This window comes from Chlorocebus sabaeus, chromosome 14 (assembly GCF_047675955.1).
Source record: "Chlorocebus sabaeus isolate Y175 chromosome 14, mChlSab1.0.hap1, whole genome shotgun sequence".
In the NCBI taxonomy this organism is placed as follows: Eukaryota; Metazoa; Chordata; class Mammalia; order Primates; family Cercopithecidae; genus Chlorocebus; species Chlorocebus sabaeus.
The window spans coordinates 37,260,368-37,281,719 of record NC_132917.1 but is presented as its reverse complement, the minus strand read 5'-3'; the positions used below and the strand labels follow the sequence as shown (position 1 = coordinate 37,281,719).

Here is a 21,352-nt window from a genome sequence, read left to right as displayed (position 1 = left end):
GCAGGCTTGAACTCCTGGGCTCAATGATCCTTCCACCTCAGCCTCCCAACGTGCTGGAATTACAGGCATGAGCCACTGTGCCTAGCAGTACTTATTTTTTAAAAAGATGAAAACTGTTCAGACATTTTATCAGATACTTAAAACTATGACCTAAAAAGGGTTAAAAGCCTCCACTTCCAGAGTTAGAGGGTGATTTTAGGTTGGGTTCCCTGAGATGTGGATTTGGGATTTGTGAGCAAGTGATTTATTAAGACTGCTTCTCAGGACTACCATTCGACCCAGCAATCCCACTACTGAGTATATACCCAGAAGAATGTAAAGCATTCTACCATAAAGACACATACACGCGAATGTTCATCGCAGCACTCTTCGCACTAGCAAAGACACGGAAGCAACCTAAATGCCAATCAATGACAGACTGGATAAAGAAAATGTGGTACATATACATCGTGGAATATTATGCAGCCATAAAAAAAGAACAAGATCATGTCTTTTGTGGGAACATGGATGGAGCTGGAGCCTATTATCGTTAGCAAACTAACACAGGAACAGAAAACCAAATACCACATGTTCTCACTTATAAGCAGGAGCTAAATGATAAGAACTTATGAACACAAAGAAGGAAACAACAGACACTGGAGTCTACCTGAGAGGGGAGGGTGGGAGGAGGGAGAGCAGCAGAAAAGATAACTATTGGGCACTGAGCTTAATATCTGAGTGATGAAATAATACGTACAACAAACCCCTGTGACACCTGTTTATCTATGTAACAAACCTTCACATGTACCCCCAAACCTAAAATAAAAATTTAAGTCAGGGAGGATGGCAGGAAGGGGAGGAAGCCAAACAAGGGTGTCATCACAGGCAAGTCCTACAGAGGGTAGTCTTGGCCTGATCCTGCAGGGAACCTCTGGAGTGTAAGTTATGCCTCCAAGTTGTACCAGAGGCAAGAAAAGCAAGAGCACTGGGCTTTCATACCTACCTCACTTGTACGCCATTCATCAAGGCCACAAGCAGGGTGGAGAGAACAAATGCCCAGGCACTTTGGCTGGAGGGGCTCTCTGCACAGGCCCTGGCATCCTGAAAGCAGTTCTCCAAAGGGCTTCAGAAGCTGTGAGTTAGAAGCAAATGCACAGCAAACGGGTACATGAGTATACACAAAAATGGTAAAGACAAAAAGATCAGCCGGGCACAGTGGCTTATGCCTGTAATCCCAACACTTTGGGAGTCTGAGACGGGTGGATTGTAAGGTCAGGAGTTCGAGACCAGCCTGACCAACATGGTGAAACTCCATCTCTATTAAAAATACAAAACTCATCCAGGAGTGGTGGCATGTGCCTATAATCCCAGCTACTCAGGAGGCTAAGGCAGGAGAATCACTCGAATCCAGGAGGCAGAGGTTGCAGTGAGCTGAGACCGCACCACTGCACACCAGCCTAGGTGACAGAGCCAGACTCCACCTCAAAAAGAAAAAAAGATCTTGCGAGGTCTGATTGGGAGCACCAACGTCATCCACTGCACCTTCTGAAAGGAGTTGTTCTTAAAAATGCAATTGCCATTGGGAGGCCGAGGCAGGTAGATCATGAGGTCAGGAGAAACCCTGGCTAACATGGTGAAACCCTGTCTCTAGTAAAAATACAAAAATTAGTTGGGCGTGGTGGTGCGTGCCTGTAGTCCCAGCCACTTGAACCCGGGAGACGGAGGTTGCAGTGAGCCAAGATTGTGCCATTGCACTCCACCCTAGTAACAGAGCAAGACTCCATCTAAAAAAAAAAAAAAAAAAAAAAAAAAAAGCAACTGCAATTGCAACTGGAGAGCCAAGGACTTGGCACCCCAAGCATAGCCATGAGGACACTAAGGAAAGAGAAAATCTAGCAGACAGCAGGGCCTAGAAGAGGGAGACAAAGTGTGTTAGGAGGAGAGCACAAATCCAACACAAATGTGTCTATTAGTCCAGTGGATCTGCTCCCAGTCCATCAGGAAAATGTCTCCTCACCAGACATCAGTTGTCCCTGTTCTGGGACGGAGTCTAGCTCTGTCGCTAGACTGGAGTGCAATGGCGTGATCTCGGTTCACTGCAACCTCAGTCTCCTGGGTTCAAGCAATTCCCCTGCCTCAGCATCCAGAGTAGCTGGGACCACAGTCACGTGCCACCACATCCAGCTAATGTTTGTATTTTTTGTAGAGTCGGTGTTTCACCATTTATCCAGACTAGTCTCAAACTCCCAGACTCAAATGACCCACCCACGTCGCCTTCCCAAAGTGTTAGGATTGCAAGTGCGCACCAATGCACCCAGCCCTATTTATTCTTTATTTACATTCTCCTGTGTAGCATTTTCCCCACTTGCTTTATCCCATCACTCAGAGCTTTCCCATCACTCAGAGCTTCTTGGTGTCTATTTATTTCTTCATTCTAGTCCCAGCCTCTGGTTATTTTTCACTGGGGCTTGCCTCACCTGCCTCCTCTTGCTCATAGCCCCTTCTCCAGCATGTCTCTCTTCCCGGGTCACCTCATCAGTGTCTTTTTCTTCTATAACGTAGAGAAACGTATTTCTTTTTAATTCAGTCCTAGCCCAGTCAAGTTATGGCCAGTAGGTCTTACTTTCATAACCAAACATGCCCATATAGTGTGTTCTGAAGCAAAGGCAGTTCTCTTCCTGAGTCTGCAGTTGGCACTTCATGTGACTTTTCCCCTCCTTATTACATACAGTATATATAAATACATATGTAATATGTACACACACATACTAATGCATATGGAAACTGAGGCCCGGAGAGATGGCAACTTGCCTGAGGCTTCTTAACTGGCTAGTGAGAGAACCATGACAAGAACTTAAATTCTTAACTCCTTTTTCAGTGTTCATTGCCTCTGAACACACTGCCTTCCGAGCGTTCAAGCATTTTATATCAATGGTAATAAATAAAAAATAGTTTATTGGGAAAGGCAATTCAAGTTAAGTGCCAAATACTTTCCATAGATAAAGAATTTATTTTCTGAATCTATGGGGCTAAGGCACATAGTATAAATATGGGGAAACAGAAATTAGCATAAATCTTGAAATAAAGTTGCCTTTCCGTTACATATGGTAACAGATGATTATACAGGGCTAAAAGAGACTGTTTAGGGGGACTATTCATTTGAAAACTTTGTAGTATCAGTAAAAATACCTTCTGTGCTCAATGTTTTCTTACTGATTTCATCAAAAACATAAAATCATGAATCATAAAGCTGGAACGTGTTTCAGTTAGATAATCTGATTCACTTCTCCACTTTCAAACAGAAAGGGGTATTCTTATCTCCATTTCCAGAGGAATTAGTTGCCAGAAGTACTAGTATTGACTTAAGGGCAACTTAGAATCCTGTTTCTCCACTGCTTCATTTTCCAGAAGCCACATCTAACGTGGTCATCTGCAAATTACAAACCGCTTTTAATACATTTTACTTGTGATAATCCTCTTAGCAACCTTATATGACAGGTCAATTATTACCTCATTTTTACAGGTGAGGAAACTAAAGCTTGGAGAGATTAAGTCACTTGCCTAAAAGCACCCCACGAGTATGTGACGGTTAAGACTGAAATCTAAATCTTCCATCTCCAAATCCCGCGCTCTTTCTTTACAATTCTATTCAGACTGTGAGTACTAGAGGAGGTGGTTTGTGTTGGCACATTGGTTTGGATGTTACAGACAATAAGAAAACATGGCTGAACTGTCCGTCACTGCAAGTGGGATCTTATCTTTATCTAACAGGAGGTCTTGGCTGGATAGGAACTGAGTCTTAAATACTTTCAGTGACTCGGTGGTAACTCCATGTCAGACTCTGTTCAGGTGTCCAGGATAGATCAGTGACCAACACAGAAAGGTCTCTGGCCCCTGGATTTTACATTCTAGTGGATGAGACGGGCGTGAAAAAATAATGAAATATAAAATATGTCAAGTGATGTTAAGTGCTATGGAAAAATTAAAACAGAATGAAGAGGTGTGTGTGTGAGTGTGTAAGGAGAACAGGAATTATATTTTATATATAAGGTGTTCAGGAAAGTTCATCAGATAAGGTCACATTTGAGAAGGTCCCTAAAATAAGTGAAGGAGCAAATTTCATGGAAATCTGGGAAACATATTCTGGATAGAGAAAAATCACAAATGCAAAGATCCTAGGGTATGAGTTTAGTGAATCTGAAGAACAGGAAGAAGGCCCGTGTGTCTGGGAAGGTTTAGCCACCATGTACTCGCCTTCATTGAGCAAAAAAATCCATAAGAGAAAAAACAAATGCATGTCTTTGAAACATAAAAAATAACACAGGGTAAAATTGAGTGTTACAAAGAAGCATAAATCAAGTACTATGGGATTTCAGAGGAAGTAAAGGAGGCTTGGAATCATAGAGAACCAGCAGTTAATTCTCTATTCGAAGGTTTTCCTTTTTGTTTGAACTGTAAAATATACCATTTTCAAACTGTATCTTATGTGGATTGCCAACACGAAAACAAATGAAATCAGAATCCTCTAGTAAAGTGAAGGGGTGGGGGAGTTTTAGCCTTCCCAACTTGGCCTTACTCTTTCTCATCACCAGCCACAGAAGAACCTTCATGGAACCCTGGAGTCTAGGAAACAAAGTTTGCCAGTAACGGATCTAGTCAAACTAGCTCATTTCACAAAAAAGGAATTTGAAGCCCACAGAGGGAATCTTCTTCTGGCCTCTACTGGAGCGAAGTCTCCCTGGTCTTCTGGGCTGGCCTCAGCCACTAATGACCACAAAACATGCTTCAGCTTCCAGTCTGAAGTTCCTCCCTCTTTGTGTTGAACCTTGGCCTGACTGACTTGGAACTCCATTCTCTCTGCCTGTGGACCAAGGCATTCATTTATGGGACCCATGCATTCATCATTTCTAGGGGCAGTCTGAGACCATTGAAACAAAGAGGTCATTGCTCAGATTTGCATTGCAAATTAGATTTTGATTCCAAAGTAAGACAATAGTCTTGAAAATTAGATTTATTGGGAGAATATAGGTCTTGAACACACAGAGATGATGACAATGAAACTGCTCTACGCTTATACCCTGAAAATGACAAGCACATCCTTGACATCATCCTTCGCATATGATGCACTTCTTTGCTTAAAATGGCCTCGTTTTTGGTAAATTCTACTCATCTTTCCAGGAAGCTAAATTTGCTTTCCCTGTGATGCATTCTTAGACTTTCCCAAGCAGAATCAATCAACCCTCCATCTGTGTTCCTGTAGCACTTTTTTTTCATACATTTGTTATAGCCCTCATCTTATTGCATTAGAAAAACGTGTTTACACATTTTTCTTCTGCTGACTCTGAGCTTCTGTTGTGAATAAGAAGTATGTCTCACTCATATTGATGCCTCAGCTGCTGCTAACACAATGCTCTGGTGCTTGATACATTTGCTGATTGACATTGTAATTCAGTACTGGCTGAGGTTATGAGAAATGAGTGTCCTTATCAACCATAGACTTTTTGAGAAGTTGCCAACTAGTGACAAACCATTATTAATTATTTGCTTGGCAACTTGATAAGTTATTCAAAAGTAAAATGACTGTGTGAATATCCTGTTATTGATCATTGAACATTTCTGATGGACAGTCCCAGCACTCACCTTTGGTCTGTTTCAGTCACAAGCCTTCTTACACATTTTTCTGTTTGTTCATCCATGGAGGATCTGTTCTGAGGCAGACACGTTGCTATGACCAACACAGCCAGCCATGACACATTCTCCCTCATGCCTGGCCACAGCCCCTGGTAACTGTCAGCCTTGCAGATATGACTGACAAGAGTAGAAAGCAAAATCTGTGGGAAAAAATATGAAATCAGGTTCCAGTTCTCACTCCCTCATTATGTAAAAATGATCTCATGTTTAGTGAGTGTTGTGTGGTGAATCTCACATGATCCTGAGACAGAAGGGGCTTTACCAGGAGAGAACTGATTTTTCTGGTAGATACATGAACCTGGGTAATGGTGCTTCTAGCCATTCAGCACTGAAAGGCAAACTTAAGTTCCCTTTGCCAAATTCACACTGCACATCAAAGCTACAGGGAAGGGTCAGTCCCTTTCAACAACTGCAACGTAACTAAAGCCACTTCATTTGCAGGAGTTTATAAAAACTAGATTATCCCAGATCCATTTTCTTAAGCCAAGAACAAAACAACCTGAGTAGTAGAAAATGTCAGCTCTCATATGTCCACTGATCTTTGCCTCGTCATCTAAGACTTTTTAGATTTTGTGTTGAAATACAACTTCCCTACCAACAGGTCTCCTGCCCAATCATTTTTAACCCTAACTTTATAGCTAACAGTTCAAAGTACAATATTCTTTCTTTCATGTATAAGCATTATTTGATCACATGGGATTTACCACATTTATTGTCAAACAATTGATCTTTTCTTCTTAAATTCCTCTAGGATTTCCATCTAGTTGATGTGGCTTTCATGTTTCTAACAGAAACGGCAAAGAAGAACTCAAGAGAGAAATGTTTGTATCTTGTTGAAATGCAGAGTATTCAGGGTTATCACTAAAAGGCATTTGAGACATGACCACACAGAAAAGATAATCCAAGGAGCTGTTTGGGAAGACAAATCACATTAAGGGTGTTTATTTGGATTTCTAAAATTTCCCTTTCTCTGACTTTATTTACATTTCATTAATATGAAGTGATTCAACCTAAGTAACATTTTGTCCTACATAGCTTACTGATTTGACTTTTGCAAGCAGCCAGACACCAAGAGTGGTCCTAAACAAGCTCTTGGTTGATGCAAAGCTCCACACTTACTGAATCAGATAACTGTAAATGAAAATTGCCCTTTAAATGTAATCTCTCAAAATCACCAGAGTTCATTTCCCCTAGAGAAGCAGATAGCTTATGCACATTCCCTTAAGAAGGGGATCAAGCTTGTTAACTATAAAACTAAGAAGGCAGAACTGCTGTCAAGGGCAGGAGTTGAACTGTACGGTTTTAATTCCTAAACTGGACCCAATTCAATGGGCTTTGGTCTTGATCTTTTCCAAATTTATGTTAATTAAGTCCTCATTAAGCAGAGTTCATTTTAAAGAAGTCAGACGCCAAGTCTTGTCTTCTCTACCTAGACTTTCAATATTGCAGAGCTTTTTGTTAATTAAGGTGAAGAATTCCTTTTGGCCTTCACAGCCAGAATTTTCCACTTGTTCCACTTAGAGTGCCAGTTGGCTTTCACACTCTGCAACCATGTGCCTCTGGCACAGCTGGAAAATTTATGAACTTCTGTGGGATTAAAAAGGTGCTATATCCTTGGGAAATGTTCCTAATAACCTGAATTCCTATTTATTCTTACCAGTGATCAATCTTTTCCAAGTAATAACTAGCAAGTGAGCAGTAAAGACAGGGAACAGTGAGATGTCAGCAGCAGTGTTTCCAGAGAGGTGTCCTCTCTCCCCAAGCCCAGAGCTTGAATCCAACAAAGACCGATATGGGCAGTCTTTAGCCAGAGCTCTGGCTCCTATTTTGGTACCCAGGGGCAATTTGCAGATAAAGGAGAGATGGATCCTAGGCTGCCCTTATGGCTGCCTAGGATGTGTGAGGGCTCAATAGGAATGGCATCCCTTAAAGATTGCTAGGCACCGGAACTGGAAGCAGAAGACCCATTTCTAGATCCTCTTCTCCCACTATATAATTATGAGACCTTCAAACAGCTCTCTGCTTCTCCAAGCCTTGGTTGTCTCACCTGTAAATAAAGAGAATATGACTAGACCATTGCTTCTCAAACTAAATGTGTAATGAAGGAACACATTTTTCCTTTCTTCCTCCTACCCGAATCTATTGTAGACTGGTCTTTTGTGAAATACAATAAAAAGGAATTACCAGAAGAATGATATTTGGAAGGTGCAACAATGTCAAATTTCTATAAGAATTCTAGGCCGGGCATGGTGGCTCATGCCTGTAATCCCAGCACTTTGGGAGGCCAAGGCCGGTGGATCACGAGTCAGGAGATCGAGACCATCCTGGCTAACGTGGTGAAACCACGTCTCTACTAAAAATACACACACACACACACACACACACACACATAAAATTAGCCAGGCATGGTGGCGGGTGCCTATAATCCCAGCTACTTGGGAGTCTGAGGCAGGAGAATGGCGTGAACCCCAGAGGTGGAGCTTGCAGTGAGCCAAGGTCGCGCCACTGTACTCCGGCCTGGGCAACACAGCAAGACTCTGTCTCAAAAGAAAAAAAAAAAAAAGAAATCTAAATGCTTACCCATACTTTCTGTACTTATCTGGCCATAAAAAGGTAACAGTGTCTGGGCCGCAGCAGCACAAGGACCACACTTTGAGGAGCAATCAATGAGATGATATCTTAGGCACCTCCTGGCTCTCATAGTCTCCTCTTCCATAGCCTGCCTGCCTCTCCACTAGATTTGCCCAAGCACCCAAATGCTAAGCTTGGTGACAAGACCAAAATTATGCTTCCTGGGTGACTTAGTGTGTTAGTGCTTCTTTTATAACATACTATAAATTGGGTTACCTATAAACAACAAATGTAGTTCTTATAGTTCCGGAGGCTGGGAAGTCCAAGATCAGGGTGCCAGAGGATTTGCCATCTGATGAGGGCCCTCTTCCTAGTTCACAGATGGCCATCATCTCACTGTGTTCTCACATGGGGGAAGAAATGAGGGGTCTCTAATTCCATTCAAGAGAGCTTCACCTTCATGACCTAATCACCTCCAAGGGCTCCAAATACCATCATCTTGGGGGTGAGAATTTTAATCTGTAAATTTGGGGGTGGGGTGGTAACACGGTCACGCAAATATCCAGTCTGTAGTATGAAGTTGGCAACAAAGATCCAAATAACCACTTGAACCACTAATAGTATTTCTATCTCCATGTTTCTTTCCCTATCAACCTCCCCAAACCATGATCTAGAATCCCAGCTCCACCACTTGGTGTTGGGGCCAAAAGCAAGTTACTTAACTTCTCTGTGCCTCAGTTTTTTCATCTCTAAAATGAGAATAACATCTTCTTCACAGGAGTATTTTTGTTAAGTGTTTATTTTGATATAATTTCAAACTTAGAGCTAGATTAGTACAAGGAAATCCTATTTCTTCATTTTTATTTTTTATTTTTTAGAGACAGGGTCTCACTCTGTTGCCCAGGTTGGAGTGCAGTGGTATGATCTCGGTTCACTGAAGCCTCGACATTTAGGACTCAAGCAGTCCTCCCACCTCAGCATCCAGAGTAGCTGGGACCACAGGCACATGCCACCACATCTAGCTAATTTTTGTAATTTTTGTAGAGTTGGGTTTTTGCCATTTGTCCAGACTAGTCTCAAACTCCCAGGCTCAAGTGACCCACCAGGGCATCACCTTCACAAAGTGTTGGGATTACAGATGAAAGCCAACGCACCCAGCCCTATTTATTCTTTATTTACATTCCTCCTGTGTAGCATTTTCCCCACTTGCTTTATCCTTTTCTTTCTTTCCCTCTCTCTGTTTTTCAAAAATTTTTTCTGAACGATTTGAGAGTAACTTGCATCCACCATGCTTATAGAATTGTCTTGAGGATTAAAGGAATTAATACACGGAAAATACTCAAAATGTTGCCTGGCACACATAGTAAGCTCTCATAAAATAGTTCTTATGCTTTATTTTCAAAGGCCTTTCCGGACATGCAAAGGGAACCTCAAACTCTAGTAACTTGGGGGCCACTCCATGTGAAACCTCCAACAAACTGGAGGTCTGCCCCTATGGCTTTGCCCTTCTCGGAGATTTATGGCTGATTCACTTATTTTCCAATGTGTTGGATTTGACCAACTTAAAAAATATTTTCCATGCCATATGCAGCTAGCCTTGAACACTGGTATTAAATGTATCTGCTCTAAATTACTGTATGTTATTAAATCCAAAGAACTCTGGGATTTTTCTTCCTTTTCTTGCAAAACTGCTGTACTACTGTTAACATGGTATTAAATTGGTCAATAGTGAGTAGGAGGCCAAATCCTGTGTTCTTTAGGAAAATGATAGGAACTCTGATTTCTAGGAAATTCAAGTATGACCTTAGAACAAAACTCCCCTAAGCAGCTCAAATGTCTCATATCTCTGTTATCCAAAATGTCTCTGTCTCTGATTCAGAAACAAAATGCTGATTTACACAATGCCCTATCTAACCCTTCTGTTGGTTTAACTTTAAGCTGAACCAGAACTTTCATCTCTCACATTCACCCTGGGTTCCTTTGCTTCCTCATTTCCTGCCGCATCCAGATCCTGCTGTGCAGAATTGAATTAAGTATAGAAAAAATACTGATTCAGCTTCATCTCCATGTGCCCAGATTCAGCTGCAGAAAAGGATGGAAATATTGTTTGGTCCACAGCAATTTTTTAAATCATTCCATGTGAGTCATATACCAAAAAGAAATAAAATCATGGAGGCATCTGGCATCCAGAAAAGTCCACTTTTTTCTACGGCCACAGTCTAGAAGGTCGGGTGACTTGCCCAGGGGACACATTGCTCTTCATAGAACATTGGAACAAGGCCCATATGTCTTCCAGGCCCTTTTGCTCAAAACCATGTGACCAAAACAAATCCTATCATTGTCCCAGCAGGATTCACTGGTCTTATGAATTTGGGGACACACCGTGCCTGGGGGAGGAAAAGGAAACAAAGTAGATGCTTCTTCCATTCCAAGATGAATCACATATGTATAATTAGACCCAGTTTAGTTTCACATTACCCTTTCCTGGAGGAATCTATGAATATGGGACCCCCACATATATTCACAGACCACACTGAATGCTCTGTTCCCTAGAAAACCTATAATCTATATTGTACAATTTGATATTTGGTTAAAACATTTTTGCAGGACATGTGTATCTGGTTCCCAGGGCTAAGCCATCCAGTCCTAGAGAGCCAAGGTCATTGTGCTATACTTCTTTGTACCCTCCAGAGCAATCACATGGCGTGCTGCATACACACTAGGTACAAAATGTATTTCTCTGGATTGGCTAATATTTTATTAAAACATGGGAAAATCGACTGGGCATAGCGGCTCATGCCAGTAATCCCAGCATTTTGGGAGGCCAAGATGGGCAGATCACCTGCGGTCAGGAGTTTGAGACCAGCCTGGCCAACATGGTAAAACCCATCTCTCCTAAAAATACAGAAATTAGCCAGGCATGGTGGCTCATGCCTGCAATCCCAGCTACTTGGGAGGCTGAGGCAGGAGAACTGCTTGAACCTGGGAGGTGGAAGTTGCAGTGAGCCAAGATTGTGCCACTGCACTCTAGACTGGGTGAAAGAGCAAGACTCCGTCAAAAAAAAAAAAGAGGAAAAATCAGTCATCCCACCCATCAAATCATTGTCTCCATCCCCAATGGCTAGTGGCAGATGTGCCTGCTCCTTAGCTGCAACGTGGATATGCTTCCCTCCAAAAAAGAAACCAGTATCTCTGCTGCTATCATAGACTCAGACACCTGCAGGAACAGTTCCCACTCACTGCATTCCACAAACCACTTGGTCTATACATTTCTCTACTATCACCATCTTCTTCCCAAAGAATCCAGGTATTTTACAGAGATGAGAAGACACATTGATACTCACCTGATTTATTTAAAAATCTAATGGATAGTTCCTTCAAAAGTTAAACATAGAGTTACCATTTATACTGCAATTTCTCTTCCAGGCATATACCCAAGAGAATGGAAAAACATATGTTCACACAAAAACTTGTGCATGAATAATTGTAGCAGCATTACTCATAATAGCCAAAAAGTAGAAACAAGCCCAGTGTTCATCGACTAATGAATGGATAAACAAAATGGGGTCTATCCACACAAAGGAATATTATTTGGCCATAAAAAGGAATAAAATATTGATACCCGTGACAACATGGATGAACCTCAAAAACATTATTCTATGTCGATTAAGCCAAACACGAAATAACATATATTAGATAATTCCATTTACATGAAAGTCCAGAATAGGCAAATCCATAGAGATAGAGAGTAGATTCATGTTGCCAGGGTCCAGGGGAAAATGACTGTTAATGAGTATAGGCTTTCCTTTTGGGGTGATGGAAAGGATATTCTGGAAAGAGAGTGACGGTTGCACATATCTATGAAAATACTAAAAACCATTGAATTGTACATTTTAACAGATGAAGTTTATGGCATGTGAATTATATACCAATTTTAAAAAATTGTTTAAGGCCAGGGTTCCAAGAAGGCCAAACACAAAGAGTTTCAGCCTCCAGCTCCCAGCATGACTGACACAGAAGATGGGTGATTTCTGCATTTCCAACTGAGGTACCGGGTTCATCTCACTGGGGCATGTCAGACAGTGGGTGCAGGACAGTGGGTGCAGCCCACCGAGCAAGAGCCGAAGCAGGACAAGGCATCGCCTCACCCAGGAGTGCAACGGGGAAGGGAATTCCCTTTCCTAGCCAAGGGAAACCATGACACACAACTCCTGGAAAATTGGGTCACTCCCACCCTAATACTGCGCTTTACCAAGGGTCTTAGCAAATGGCACACCAGGAGATTATATCCCGCATGTGGCTTAGAGGGTCCCTCGCCCACGGAGCCTCCCTCATTGCTAGCACAGCAGTCTGAGATCTAACTGCAAGGTGGCAGCGAGGCTAGGGGAGGGGTACCCACCATTGCTGAGGCTTGAGTAGGTAAACAAAGTGGCCAGGATTCTAGAACTGGGTGGACTCCACCGCAACTCAAGGAGGCCTGCCTGCCTCTGTAGACTCCACCTCTGGGGACAGGGCATAGCCAAACAAAAAGCAGCAGAAACCTCTACAGATGTAAATGTCCCTGTCTGACAGCTTTGAAGAGAGCAGTGGTTCTCCAGATACAGAAGTTGAGATATGAGAACGGAAAGACTGCCTGCTCAAGTGGGTCCCTAAACCCTGAGTAGCCTAACTGGGAGACATCCCCAACTAGGGGCAGACTGACACCTCACACCTCACACAGCCAAGTACCCCTCTGAGACCAAGTTTCCAGAGGAACAATCAGGCAGCAACAATTGCTGCTCAGCAATATTCACTCTTCTGCAGCCTCCACTGCTGATACCCAGGCAAACAGTGTCTGGAGTGGACCTCCAGCAAACTCCAACAGACTTGCAGCTGAGGGTCCTGACTGTTAGAAGGAAAACTAACAAACAGAAAGGATATCCACACCAAAACCCCATCTGTACATCACCGTGATCAAAGACCAAATGTAGATAAAACCACAAAGATAGAGAAAAAGCACTGCAGAAAAGCTGAAAATTCTAAAAATCAGAGTGCCTCTCCCCCTCCAAAGGAACGCAGCTCCTTGCCAGCAACAGAACAAAACTGTACGGAGAATGACTTTGATGAGTTGAGAGAAGAAGACTTCAGACGATCAAACTTCTTCGAGCTAAAGGAGGAAGTTCAAACCCAGCACAAAGAAGCTAAAAACCTTGAAAAAAGATTTGACAAATGGATAACTAGAATAACCAATGTAGAGAAGTCCTTAAAGGACCTGATAGAGATGAAAACCATGACACGAGAACTATGTGACAAATGCACAAGCTTCAGTAACCGACTTGATCAACTGGAAGAAAGGGTATCAGTTATTGAAGATCAAATGAATGAAAAGAAACAAAAAGAGAAGTTTAGAGAAAAAAGAGTAAAAAGAAGCAAACAAAGCCTCCAAGAAATATGGGATTATGTAAAAAGATCAAATCTACATCTGATTGGTGTACCTGAAAGTTATGGGAAGAATGGAACCAACTTGTAAAACACTCTTTAGGATATTATCCAGGAGAACTTCCCCAACCTAGCAAGGCAGGCCAACATTCAAATTTAGGAAATGTAGAGAACTCCACAAAGAACTCCTCAAGAAGCACAATTCCAAGACACATAATTGTCAGATTCACCGAAGTTGAAATGAAGGAAAAAATATTAAGGGCAACCAGAAAGAAAGGTCGGGTTACCCACAAAGGGAAGCCCATCAGACTAACAGCAGATCTCTTGGCAGAAACTCTACAACCCAGAAGAGAGTGGGGGCCAATATTCAACATTCTTAAAGAAAAGAATTTTCAACCCAGAATTTCATATCCAGCCAAACTAAGTTTCATAAAGTGAAGGAGAAATAAAATCCTTACAGACAAGCAAATGCTGATAGATTTTGTCACCACCAGGCCTGCCCTGCAAGAGCTCCTGAAGGAAACACTAAACATGGAAAGGCACAACCAGTACCAGTCACTGGAAAAATATGCCAAAATGTAAAGACCATCGATGCTAGGAAGAAACTACATCAACTAACGAGCAAAATAACCAGTTAACATCATAATGACGGGATTAAGTTCACACATAACAATATTAACCTTAAATGTAAATAGGCTAAATGCACCAATTCAAAGACACAGACTGGCAAATTGGATAAAGAGTCAAGACTCATCAGTGTGCTGTATTCAGGAGACCCATCTCACGTGCAGAGACACACATAGGCTCAAAATAAAGGGATGGAGGAAGATCTACCAAGCAAATGGAAAACAAAAAAAGGCAAGAGTTGCAATCTTGGTCTCTGATAAAACAGACTTTAAACAGAAAACAATCAAAAGAGACAAAGAAGGCCAATGCATAATGGTAAAGGGATCAATTCAACAAGACGAGCTAACTATCCTAAATATATATGCACCCAATACAGGAGCACCCAGATTCATAAAGCAAGTCCTTAGAGACTCACAAAGAGACTTAGACTTCCATACAATAATAATGGGAGACTTTAACACCCCACTGTCAACATTAGACAGATCAATGAGACAGAAAGTTGAAAAGGATATCTAGGAATTGAACTCAACTCCGCACCAAGCAGACCTAATAGACATCTACAGAACTCTCCACCCCAAATCAACAGAATATACATTCTTCTCAGCACCACATTGCACTTACTCCAAAACTGACCACATAGTTGGAAGTAAAGCACTCCTTAGCAAATGTACAAGAACAGAAATTACAACAAACTGTCTCTCAGACCACAGTGCAATCAAACTAGAACTCAGGATTAAGAAACTCACTCAAAACTGCTCAACTACGTGGAAACTGAACAACCTGCTCCTGAATGACTACTGGGTACATAACGAAATGAAGGCAGAAATAAAGATGTTCTTTGAAACCAATGAGAACAAAGACACAACATACCAGAATCTCTGGGACACATTTAAAGCAGTGTGTAGAGGGAAATGTATAGCACTAAATGCCCACAAGAGAAAACAGGAAAGATCTAAATTGATACCCTAACAGCACAATTAAAAGAACTAGAGGAGCAAGAGCAAACACATTCAAAAGCTAGCAGAAGGCAAGAAATAACTAAGATCAGAGCAGAACTGAAGGAGATAGAGACACAAAAAAACCCTCCAAAAAAATCAGTGAATCCAGGAGCTGGTTTTTGGAAAAGATCAACAAAATTGATAGACTGTTAGCAAGACTAATAAAGAAGAAAAGAGAGAAGAATCAAATAGACACAATAAAAAATGATAAAGGGGAAGTTACCACTGACCCCACAGAAATACAAACTACCATCAGAGAATACTATAAACACCTCTATGCAAATAAACTAGAAAACTTAGAAGAAATGGATAAATTCCTGGACACATACACTCTCCCAAGACTAAACCGGGAAGGAGTTGAATCCCTGAATAGACTAGTAACAGGCTCTAAAATTGAGGCAATAATTAATAGCCTACCAACCAAAAAAAGTCCAGGACCAGATGGATTCACAGCTGAATTCTACCAGAGGTACAAGGAGGAGCTGGTACCATTCCTTCTGAAACTATTCCAATCAATAGAAAAAGAGGGAATCCTCCCTAACTCGTTTTATGAGGCCAACATCATCCTCATACCAAAGCCTGGCAGAGACACAACAAAAGAGAATTTTAGACAAATATCCCTGATGAACATCGATGCAAAAATCCTCAATAAAATACTGGCAAACCGAATCCAGCAGCACATCAAAAAGTTTATCCACCATGATCAAGTGGGCTTCATCCCTGGGATGCAAGGCTGGTTCAACATACACAAATCAACAAACGTAATACAGCATATAAACAGAACCAAAGACAAAAACCACATGATTATCTCATAGACGCAGAAAAAGGCCTTTGACAAAATTCAACAGCCCTTCATGCTAAAAAAACTCTCAATAAATTTGGTATTGATGGAACATATCTCAAAATAGTAAGAGCTATTTATGACAAACCCACAGTTAATAAATATCATACTGAATGGGCAAAAACTGGAAGCATTCCCTTTGAAAACTGGCACAAGACAGGGATGCCCTCTCTCACCACTCCTATTCAACATAATGTTGGACGTTCCGGCCAGGGCAATCAGGCAAAAGAAAGAAATAAAGGGTATTCAATTAGGAAAAGAGGAAATCAAATTGTCCCTGTTTGCAGATGACATGATTGTATATGTAGAAAACTCCATCATCTCAGCCCAAAATCTCCTTAAGCTGATAAGCAACTTCAGCAAAGTCTCAGGATACGAAATCAATGTGTAAAAATTACAAGCATTCTTATACACCAATAACAGACAAACAGAGAGCCAAATCATGAGTGAACTCCCATTCACAATTGCTTCAAAGAGAATAAAATACCTAGGAATCCAACTTACAAGGGATGTAAAGGACCTCTTCAAGGAGAACCACAAACCACTGCTCAATGAAATCAAAGAGGACACAAACAAGTGGAAGAACATTCCATGCTCATGGATAGGAAGAATCAATATCGTGAAAATGGCCATACTGCCCAAGGTAATTTATAGATTTAATGCCATACCCATTAAGCTACCAATGACTTTGTTCACAGAATTGGAATAAAAACTACTTTAAAGTTCATATGGAACCAAAAAAGAGCCCGCATTGCCAAGACAATCCTAAGCAAAAAGAACAAAACTGGAGGCATCACGCTACCTGACTATTCTACAAGTCTACAGTAACCAAAACAGCATGGTACTGGTACCAAAACAGAGATATAGACCAATGGAACAGAACAGAGCCCTTAGAAATAATACCACACATCTACAGCCATCTGATCTTTGACAAACCTGACAAAAACAAGAAATGGGGAAAGGATTCCCTATTTAATAAATGGTGCTGGGAAAACTGGCTAGCCATAAGTAGAAAGCTGAAACTGGATCCCTTCCTTACACCTTATACAAAAATTAATTCAAGATGGATTAGAGACTTAAATGTCAGACCTAAACCCATAAAAACCCTAGAAGAAAACCTAGGCAATACCATTCAGGACATAGGCATGGTCAAGGACTTCATGTCTAAAACACCAAAAGCAATGGCAATGAAAGCCAAAATTGACAAATGGGATCTAATTAAACTAAAGAACTTCTGCACAGCAAAAGAAACTACCATCAGAGTGAACAGGCAACCTACAGAATGGGAGAAAATTTTTGCAATCTACTCATCTGACAAAGGGCTGATATCCAGAACCTACGACGAACTCAAACACATTTACAAGAAAAAATCAACTCCTCAAAAAGTGGGCAAAGAATATGAACAGACACTCCTCGAAAGAAGACATTTATGCAGCCAACAGACACATGAAAAAATGCTCATCATCACTAGCCATCAGAGAAATGCAAATCAAAACCACAAAGAGATACCATCTCACACCAGTTAGAATGGTGATCATTAAAAACTCAGTAAAAAACAGGTGCTGGAGAGGATGTGGAGAAATAGGAACATTTTTACACTGTTGGTGGAACTGTAAACTAGTTCAACCATTGTGGAAGACAGTGTGGTGATTCCTCAAGGATCTAGAACTAGAAATACCATTTGATCCAGCCATCCCATTACAGGGTACATACCCAAAGGATTATAAATCATACTGCTATAAAGACACATGCACACATATGTTTGTTGTGGCACTATTCACAATAGCAAAGACTTGGAACCAACCCAAATGTCCATCAATGACAGACTGGATTAAGAAAATGTGGCACATATACACCATGGAATACCATGCAGCCATAAAAAAGGATGAGTTTGTGTCCTTTTTAGGGACATGGATGTAGCGGGAAACCATCATTCTCAGCAAACTATCGCAAGAACAGAAAACCAAACACTGCATGTTCTCACTCATAGGTGGGAATTGAACAATGAGAACACTTGGACACAGGAAGGGGAACATCGCACACCGGGGCCAGTTGTGGGGTGGGGGGAGGAGGGAGGGATAGCATTAGGAGATATACCTAATGTAAATGACGAGTTAATGGGTGCAGCACACCAACGTGGCACATGTATACATATGTAACAAACCTGCACATTGTGCACATATATCCTAGAATATAAAGTATAATAAAAATAATAATAAAAAAATAAAAAATTGATTAAGGAATAAAATAGGACACAAAACTTAAAGAACAATTAAAAACTACTTTGTGAATTAACATGAATCTCAGGGCCAACGCTGGCCTGTTGATTTTAGTGTTGCCAGAGTTGGACTTGCCTTTCTTTCTCTTTGTTTCACTCACATTTGGAACTGCAAACATAGGCTTTTCTAAAATACATTGTGTGCCTTTGCAGCTCACATCCAATGCCCATATCAGGTCTGTGACCCAGGCTATTGGGCCCACCCTCAAGTGGGTTTTGATCTGGCCCTACTTCTATAGACAATGTGAGCCTTGGGGATCTGGCTTCCCCATTTCACATTGTGAGTGGTGATCGTTTCTGTCAAAAATAATCATCTGTCTTTCATTGTAGTGCAGATGATACCCAAATGTTACCCTCATCCATCAAACTGCCAGGTTCATTGTTTATAAAACATCCGGAGCTGGTTGTCACAGAACATCAGCAAACTCAGACCAAATAAAACAGAATGCTCTGGTTGGATACAGCCGCTGCATGAAGAAGAGCCCTGATGACATTTATGGGAACAAAAGTTCACAAACACCTTCCTTAATCCAGTGACTGTCAGAAACCTAGGGGTGGTGTTGCCCTCCTGAGACACTGAGCAAAACTGCTCTCGAATAGCTTAGTTTTTCTCTTCCTAGAATATTTTTTGATCATTTGAAAACTACTTCCAGTCCTAAAAGACTGAAGACAGGTGAAGTTTATGGTATGTGAATTATATACTGATGTTGGCTTTAAATTCAGCGTTTTAATTTGACTTTGTTGGCTTTAAATTTCTGCCATGGTCCAGCATGAAGATGGACAATGCAGTTTCCCTGCCTGCATTTGCTGCAGTCATGACTCTCAGATAAATATAAAAAGAATACCCATTAAATCTTTTATTTAACTTACTAATTAATAAGGTACACAGTAAGATGTTAGGACTAATTTAGAAAAAAAAAAATTTTTTTGAGAAGCTGGATATCTATTTAAAAAAATAACTGGTCCATGACTTACCAGGCAAGAAACTTTTCAGGGATGATTCTTCCATGAGACAGACATTTTTTGCATCTTCTTTTGGAAAAAAATCCACAAGTTAATCTTTGTCTGCATAGTTTTAAAACAGGCAACCCATGGAAAATTAAACCTAGTACTTCACTGAAGAACACTCAGGGCTCTCTTTTGGCTGTTTTGAAGTTTCTAGTAACTTCCTGAGAGGCCACTGCTGCCAGAACTAGGAACCAATTCAGAGAGGATTGTGGGAGCTAAGTCTTTATCATCTAGTGCTAAAAAATAAACGGAACCGTCTATCGATAAATACACACAATTATCCTCAAAGCAGAGGTGCATCAGCCACTATCTCCCTCCTTCCCACAGCCCTCGGACACTCTGTGGTCCAATTTCTTTACCTTAAATGTAACCTACTATTGTTTAATGGGAAGAAGAAAGAGGAAAACAAACCTGCTAAGTGGACCAGACAAATCCAAGTCAAGAATCCCTGCCCTACAAGTGTGCAGAACGAAAATACTCAAAGAGGTCTTCAACTGTTTGGATGCCATGACTTCTTGAAACAGACAAATGCAATTTTGAGAGTAGTTTGAATGATTTTAGAAGCTAGCAGGAATATTTATCTTAAGATCAAAAAGGCATCAACTCATTTCCCCTCCTGCCATCTCCATTCTCCATTCCCTGCCGTCCACCAGAGCTCCTCAAAGCTCAGGAAAGCAAGGCAAACAACAAAAAGAAACAACAATAACAAAATCAAGTTTCTAAAATTATATTATTTATGGTAGGTAAAACTAATGACACAGCATAGTTGGGGTTTCTTACAGAATCAGTGTGCTTTGCACAAGACTATTTTAAATTATGTTCTGGCGTGGTGGCTCATGCCTGTAATCCCAGCACTTTGGGAGGCTGAGGCGGCTGGATCACTTGAGGTCAGGAGTTCAAGACCAGCCTGGCCAACATAGTGAAACCCCATCTCTGCTAAAAATACAAAAATTAGCTGGTTGTGGTGGCACACACCTGTAATCCCAGGTACTCAGGAAGCTGAGGCAGGAGAGTCACTTGAACCCCGGAGGTGGAGGTTGCAATGAGCTGAGATCACACCACTGCACTGCAGCCTGAGTGAAAAAGTGAGACTGTCTCAAAAAAATAAAATAAAAAAGACTTTTAAATTGTAATGAAATTTTATAGCTATTGAATTTCTATTTTATAAATATACCTATTCTCATATAAAATTGTTTCTGTATAACACCTACAGGTTATATGTATGATTGTTAGGTTTACTTGCTGCTTAGTCCCTGATCAGAAATGCAACTCCCAAATATAATACAGTAGGCCCCCTTACCCACAGTTTCAGTTACCTGAGGTCAGTTGTGGTCCAAAAATATTAAATGGAAAATTCCAGAAATAAATAATTCATAAATTTTAAATTGCATGCTGCTATGAGCAGCTTGATGAAATCTCCAGCCATCCTGCTCTGTCCCACCAAGGATGTGAATCATCCCTTTGTTCAGAGGATCTGTGCTGTCTGCCTCCCCACCGATTAGTCACTTTGTAACCATCTAGATTATCAGATCAACTGTCACCGTATTGCAGTGCTTGTCTTCAAGGAACCCTTATTTTACTCAATAATGGCCTCAAAGCACAAGAGTGATTATGGTAGCACATTGTTATAATTGTTCTATATTATTAGTTTTTAATCTCTGACTGTGCCTAATTTATAAATTAAACTTTATCGTAGGTAGGTATGTATAGGAAAAAAACATAGCATATACAGGGTTGGGTACTATCCATGGTTTCGAGGATTCACACGGGGTATTGGAATGTATCCCCCAGAGATGAGGGGGGACTACTGTATTCCTCATGTAGTGTTTTTCTGAGACTATTCTTTTTGTGTTTTAGCATGAGGTTATCAGGAACTTGTCACTCCTGCATGGACTCAGTTACATGGGAGAAAAATAATCCCAGAATTTCACCGGCCTCAAA

General features: G+C 41.0%; 1 long non-coding RNA gene across 1 annotated transcript; it reads right to left on the bottom strand.

Moving 5' to 3' along the window:
• Window positions 1-859: 859 nt before the first annotated feature.
• Window positions 860-20,882, bottom strand: LOC140713422 (uncharacterized). The gene is made up of 3 exons (XR_012095500.1): window positions 20,728-20,882; window positions 5,620-5,810; window positions 860-1,111 (listed from the first exon to the last, which is right to left on the bottom strand). It is a non-coding gene; the product is annotated as an uncharacterized lncRNA (long non-coding RNA).
• Window positions 20,883-21,352: the final 470 nt, after the last annotated feature.